We start from the raw sequence: 7,500 nt of genomic DNA on the forward strand, positions 1-7,500 counted from the left end.
AACAAATTCATAACAAAAATACTTTTTAGCAATGAGGTGTATGACCAAAGTACTTTATAGTAAGGACTTTATACCAAAAGTACATTTTAGGTATGAAATTTATGGCAAAAGTACTTTTTAGATGTAGAATTTATGCGAAAGTCCTTTTAGATATAAAATGTATGTCAAAGGTACTTTATAGATAGAAATTTATGTTAATAGTACTTTTTAGCTAAAAGAATTTATGTTAAATATACATTTTAGATGTGAAATGTATGACAAAAGTATTTTATAGATGAGAACATTTTGCCAAACGTACTTTTTAGATGTAAAACTTATGCCAAAAATATTTTTATATATAAAATTTATTCCAAAAGTACTTTATAGATACGAAATTGGTGCCAAAAGTACATTTCAGATATGAAATTTAGGCAAAATGTAATTTAAGGATATGAAATTTATGTCTAAAGTACATTTCAAATGTGAAATGTATGATAAAAGTACTTCATAGATATGAAGTTTATGCCAAAAGTACTTATTAGATATGAAATTTAGGCCAAAAGTACTTTTTGGGCTCAGGCCATGTCATCCTGATGGAAGTTCCTAATAGGTAGCTTCCTAGGGTATATTTGACTACAGTGATATTCCCAGAGAATTTTACCTTAAGGTATCCAGAATTCTAACTCCTGGAGCGAATATCCCTAATTAAATCTAACAGGGATATCGCATAATATCAGAAGACGTATTCTTGACACGTCACATAGCTATCTTTACCCCGAACAGTATTAACGCTTCGAGGGGTTACAGTGACAAGAATCTGAAACGAGAATGAAAAGAGAGCCGTTCATAAGGAATCTCTCCTATTCCGTTTCCAGTGTGTATCTGATGAAGGGGGCAGCGCCATCTTTATTCCTTTTCGTGTAGCTCTACTACTCGGTGTTTTCCCTTGTGTTCTCTCGTAATTTTGGATGTAATTCTACATTATGATGCCTTTTCTGGCCTCTTCTGCCTCTGAAAAGTCAAGTATTATCTTTACTTTGTATAAATGGAAGCTCTTGTCGTTTTGGATTAAATCAAAAGTGATTTTAACATAAACAAGAGCTATTGCCTACTGGAGGCATCTTGGATGCTGTCGCTCACTATATATGGGTCATTTATTTAGCCAGAGCGACGTTCCCTGTTATTATGCTTCAATAAATTTAGCTATTTAGCGCCTCTAAGAATTCTTATATGATGCCGTTAGTTTTTAGTTCGGAGATTTAGGTAACCGATCTTGCCCTTCGCGAGGCTTAGTAGCCTAGGCGTCTGGCCCTAGTACTTTCATGCATGATATAAGTTTTTCTGAGTGTTATGTTATTGAAGCTATAGGCAAATATTTTATACATGTAAGATATTGTTGAATTTTGTATACGAGAGAGTTTCGGTGATTTAGGTAATCGATTCTCACCGCACCTAGGCTAGTAGCCTACAGGGCTGTAGTATACTTTTGCACATCCTTGATTGTCTTTTTTCCCCTCCAAAGACTAAGTTCAATCCCTCTCTCCCTCTGAGTAAGCCTTAGGCTTAGTCCTGGCGGTTCTCTCTGAATAATATTCAGGTATAACTATACTAGGATATGTATGTCTTGACCTGGTAACCAAAGTGAGTGGTTTTTGGGGTTGGGGCAGAACAGCAGAGTTTCTAGTCTGTGGTCTGCTTCTTCCTAGCATAGAGAATGTGTTCCCTTTGCTAGGTTAGGTGCAGACACAAGAGGCTTTGCTTCCCTAGTCCACATCTGAAGGATTCTGTACGAGATGATTCCTTCCTCTAGTGGTCTAGCAGACTATCCTGTGTTGTTATTCTCGGGCTGGAGGATGAGTTTTCTCCGTTGCCCGGTGAAATAACTTCACCTAACTTTGTTCTGGGTGGGAGGAGGTTAGCAAGTATTGCCAATCTTCCTCCCTAATAGACAACCATAGGTTAGGATGAGCTTTCCTAACTGCTAGGTGTGTCTCATACTAAAATGAAGTTTACAGGACCCTTATCCCTTTCCCCCCTATCTTTCTTAGTGATGGCCAAGCCATCACATCTTTTGGCCGCAGTCCTAGTTCTGTACCTAGCGTACGTTAGGATGGGGGACCGGCTCAGCTCTCTGCGGCCGCCTTTTTTCTTCTACAGAGTGAACCCCAGACATCCCTTGGTCTCTCTTCCGTGTCTGCTGGTAGAGCCCGGCAGGCTATGGATAGATAGGAAGCCTGAATATTACATTCTCCACTTCCATATGTTCACTCTTTCTGGATGGAAGGTTGTATGGCAATGACGCCCAATAACCTTACATCCATACTGTTTCTCTTGCTAGTGCTTTGTACCCCTAGCCCGGCTGCCGGCTTTAACGGCTGGCAGCCAGATAAGTGAAGGTTCTCTGGTTCGTAGTCACTGCAGGCCGGCATGGGTATCGCTACCTTTGCCTGCCGAAACATATCCCGAGATCTGCCGGCCACTACGATTAGCGGCCGGCAGCCGGGTACTAGTGTTATCACTGCTGGCCGGCACACATTTGAGAACCAGTGAATTGCCGCCTATTAGTTAAAGGTAGTATACCTTTGATCTATACAGGTGTAAATGCCGGCTAGCACGACAGCATGCGATGTACAGTAATTGCTATATTTGTGGTGTAGTACACGCTGCATTAATGAAACTACAGTACAGAGTTTGTTGTAACACTAAAGTTCTTCCAACATACTTATTGTTATCTTGTACAACCTTTTGTTAAGACCGTACAATATATAAAAAGTGAGTTCTTTTTGTATTCATTCTATCCCGTATGTTAAAACTATATTTTAAGGTCTGAGCTACACCTTAACTTTCCGCCTAGGAAAATTTATAAGGTATTCTAGAATAGATTTAACCTTAGTTTTAATATCTTGGGAGGTTACCGCAATTGGCTGAGCAGGAAATACAAGTATGCGTATTTCCTTCTTTCCTTTCTAGCTTTACTTTATGAGCTACATGTATTAATAATAAGTGAAAAGCCTTCACTTGATACACATGGATTCTCTTCTCTTTACAGGAGGACAATCCGAAGTGCGGGAGTATGTTCTGTAATGTTCGCAGTAAGAACTTCTGTGGACATGAGTTATGCAGGAGGCATGCAGCATAAGCAGTCTCCAAAGGTGATCTCCGGTATTGGGACCCTCAGGTATGTACCATATGCTCTAACCTGATTACCGAGGCATTTGACACCCCTAAGTCGGCGGAGTCGAGGGATGCTGCCAGGGAAAAGATACGAACCTGGGTGAGGGGTTTTCAGAAAAACACTTCAGGCCCCTACCTTCCAAATGAGAAGATGAGGGCCTACCTTTTCCCTAAGGCATCGGCTGATGCAGTCATTCCTCAGCCTCAAGAGGAGATACCAACTGCCCAGAATCCAGTAGATTCTGAAGACTCGGCCGCCCTTCAAGACATCCAATTGGACGATAGGATGTCGTAGGTGTCGGATTATACAGAGAAGGACCTTCTGGGAGAATGTCAGGAGGAGGAGCTGTCCCAGGCTCCTGAAATAGAAGAGGAAGAAATCAACGAGGTGTCGGTTACATCAGTTCCGGACCCAGAACCTGTTCCCTCTACATCGTCTGCTATCCCAGATGACCTGGGAAGGACTCTTTCTTCTATTGTTGAGATGAATCAACAAACACAAAAGAAGAATGATGAAAAGGAAGCTGCAATGAAACTGCAGATATGTAGACTTGTAGCATCATGTGTGCCCCAGAAGTGACTCAACGTGAAGGATCTTCTTTTGTGCTCGGATACCAATCCTTGGAGGTATGCCGAACACATGCCAATGACAACCGGGAAGATTGTTATTTCAGAGAAGTTTGGCGCAATTCCCCTGGTAGATGTGGAATTTTGACCCAACAAAAACTGTTACCCGGATTGCTATGTCCGTCTTAAGAAGGAGCCAGCCTCAAAGGAGGAGACTGAGCCGAAGGAGGTCATAGTTCTTGACCATAGTAGTACAGGCGTTACTAGCAAGCTCGATGAAAGACAGGGGCTTCACGAACTCAAAGGTGCCAGCTTTGAGTAGGAAGCTTCCCTCCTTTGTGGCCTCTCCAACCAGACCCTTTCCCTTAATGGAAAAGGGATATAAGGCAGCCTTAAAGGCGGTGGAGGCAGGGAAACCATGCCCCTCCTTGGAGGAGTGCAAGCTGTTATATCTGACCTTGGCCTTGGACCAAAAAGACTGGAAGGACGTCCACTTTACCTTCTCAGTCGGGAAACTGGAAGCTGATATTGCTGAACGTCAGTTTGGTGGGGAACTTCCAAAGCTGTTGGAGTTTCTCTTGCGCAGAGAGCAAGAGACGAAAGAAAGACTTGCGGCGTCGATGTCGTTGCAAACGACATTAGAAACGATGGCAATTGACCCCAAGAACCAGGACATGTTCATGGTAGTAGCTAAAACCCATCTGGACACAGTTACAAAGAATCTCTATAGCTTTATTAAAGCTAGGAGAGCCTGTAGAGAGTTCGTGTTCACCTCGGCTGAAAGGTGAGTCACGAACCGAGGAAACTGATCTCCTCTTGTATCTGGGGTAAGGACTTCTTTCCCAACGAAGTGGTTAAAGAGGTAGTAGGAAAGGCCGCCACGGAGAATAGGAACCTTCTCAAAAAGTGGGGCTCAGATCTTAAGAGAAAGTCTTCTCCGGATGAGGGTCCCCAACCCAAGAAGTAGACAAAAAGGCCTAGGCTATCCTCTCGGCCGGCTAAACCCTACCGACAGCAACAACAACTTCCTGCGACCGCAGTGCCTCAGATAGTGGCACAACCTCCAACCACGTACCAGCTGGTACCTCAACAAGTGGCGACACAGTCGCCAGTTTTTAACCCAGCCTTCGAAAGGCAGACTTCTTCCTTTCGTTCAAAAGCTAGAGGAACAGCCAGAGGTTCTTCTAGACGCCCTTCAAGGGGAAGTGGATCCAGGGGAGGACGCGGTCAAGGAGGCAAGGCCTCAGCTCCATAACAACAGAAGTGAGATGCTTCCAGTAGGAGGGAGACTACATTTATTTAGGGATTGTTGGACCTTCGATCTCTGGGCCCACAGCCTAATAAAGAATGGACTAGGTTGGAGCTGGAGTAGTCATCCACCTCAATTTCCTCAATTCTTCCAACACTCTACCCCCGTTCTTGAAGAATATGTCCGAGAACTATTAGAGAAAAGAGTAATCCGAAAAGTTAAGTCCATCAAGTTCCAAGGAAGGCTGTTTTGTGTTCCAAAGAAGGACTCAGAAAAACTCAGAGTCATTCTAGACTTGTCGCCACTCAACAAGTTCATAGTGAACTACAAGTTCAGAATGCTCACACTTCAACACATAAGGACCCTACTGCCCAAAAGGGCATATACCGTCTCAATAGACTTTTCTGACGCTTATTGGCACGTTCCAATTAATCGTCACCTCTCCTCCTACCTAGGCTTCAAGTTACATAGAAAACTTTAAGCCTTCAGAGCCATGCCTTTCGGGCTAAACATAGCCCCAAAGATTTTCACAAAGCTTGCGAATGCAGCCGTCCATCAATTACGCCTAAAGGGGATCCAAGTAGTGGCCTACTTGGACGACTGGCTGGTGTGGGCAGCATCCAGGACAGAATGCATGCAAGCCTCTAAGACAGTGATCCAATTCCTGGAACATCTGGGATTCAAGATCAACATAAAAAAGTCTCGACTATCTCCTGCTCAAAAGCTTCAGTGGTTGGGAATCCACTGGAATTTGGAGTCACATCGACTTTCCATTCCTGGCAAGAAGAGGAAAGAAATAGCAGGATCTGTCAAGAGACTATTGAAATCCAAACGGATATCCAGACGCGAACAGGAGAGAGTGCTGGGTTCTCTACAGTTTGCTTCCATAACAGATCCAGTGCTAAGAGCACAGCTAAAGGATGCAACAGGAGTCTGGAGAAAATATGCATCAAACGCGTGAAGAGATCTAATGAGGCCACTACCGACTCGACTGTAAACGCTTATCAAGCCGTTGACCAACGCCAAGCAATTGAAGAAATCAATACTTCTTCAAGCTCCTCCCCCGTCAGTGACTATCCACACAGACGCTTCAAAGGAAGGCTGGGGAGGTCACTCTCATCAGAAGAGAGTCCAAGGAGCTTGGTCCAATCTTTTCAAGTAATTTCACATCAACTTTCTAGAAGCCATGGCAGTACTTTTGACACTAAAGAAAGTATCTCCTCGCCACTCGACCCACATAAGACTGGTTCTAGAGAGCAAGGTGATAGTGAGATACTTGAATCAACAAGGGTCGAGGTCACCTCAAAATCAACCAAGTGATGTTGGCCATATTCCGTTTGCCGGAAAAGGAGAAAAAAATGGCACCTGTCAGCAGTTCACATTCAAGGGTTCCGCAATGTCACAGCGGACGCTCTATCCAGGTTTACACCAATAGAGTCAGAATGGTCCCCAGACGCAGGATTATTCTCCTTTATCTTGAGTCAAGTCCTGGAGCTGCAGATAGACATCTTTGCAACGAAAGACAACAAGAAAATAGATAGTTATGTGACCCCATACGAGGATCCGCTAACGGAGGTGGTGGACGCTATGTCCCTAGACTGGAACAGATGGTCCAGTATTTATCTGTTCCCCCCGCACAACCTCCTTTTGAAGGTCCTCGACAAACTGAGATCCTTCAAAGGGAAAGCGGCCACAAGTGGCCAAACAGCGTGTGGTTCCCTCTGTCATTGGAACTACGACTAAAGTTCTTACCGCTACCGGATCCATCCCTGTCTCAGCGAGTACAGAAGTCGACTGTCTTCGCTTCATCACAGAAAACCCGGAACCTACATCTCATGATTTTCTCTCCCTAGCAATGAGAAAAAGATTCGGGGTATAAAATGCCAGTTTAGACTTTTGGAGGAAACCAGAAGACATTATGAGGCTTCAGGGAAGAAGCGGGTATCCGTTCTCAAGTCGAAGAAACCAAAAGAAATCTCGACAGATTTCTATTTATCATTCTTCATTCACCTTCATGAGCAAGGTTTAGCAGCCAACACAATATTATTGTGCAAATCTGCCTTGACAAAACAGATACTATATACATTTCAGGTCGACCTTTCTAATGACGTTCTTAATGAATTACGAAGGCCCTTGCTAGGCTTAGTCCTTCAGTGCCTCCAAGACCCATTTCATGGTCATTAGATAAGATTCTTCATTGTGCCTAAATAATGAACAATAAAGAATGCGCTTAGAAGAATTTGAATTAAAAGTCATATTTCTGTTTGTACTCCCTTTGGGGGCCAGAGTTAGTAAAATAGTGGCTCTCTCTAGAGAGGAAGGCAACGTTCAGTTCCTGGAGGGAGAACTGAATCTATTTCCAGACCCAACGTTTCTTATGAAGAACGAGCTACCCACCAACAGGTTGGGTCCCTAGAGATTCTGCCCTCTGAAAGAAGATGCATCTCTATGTCCAGTGGAGTGCATAAAGGTCTATCTTTATAGAACTTCAGACTTTAAGGAAGGACAGCTGTTCAGAGGAGAAACCTTCG

The sequence above is a fragment of the Palaemon carinicauda genome, chromosome 20, assembly GCF_036898095.1.
Source record: "Palaemon carinicauda isolate YSFRI2023 chromosome 20, ASM3689809v2, whole genome shotgun sequence".
NCBI classification, from domain to species: Eukaryota; Metazoa; Arthropoda; class Malacostraca; order Decapoda; family Palaemonidae; genus Palaemon; species Palaemon carinicauda.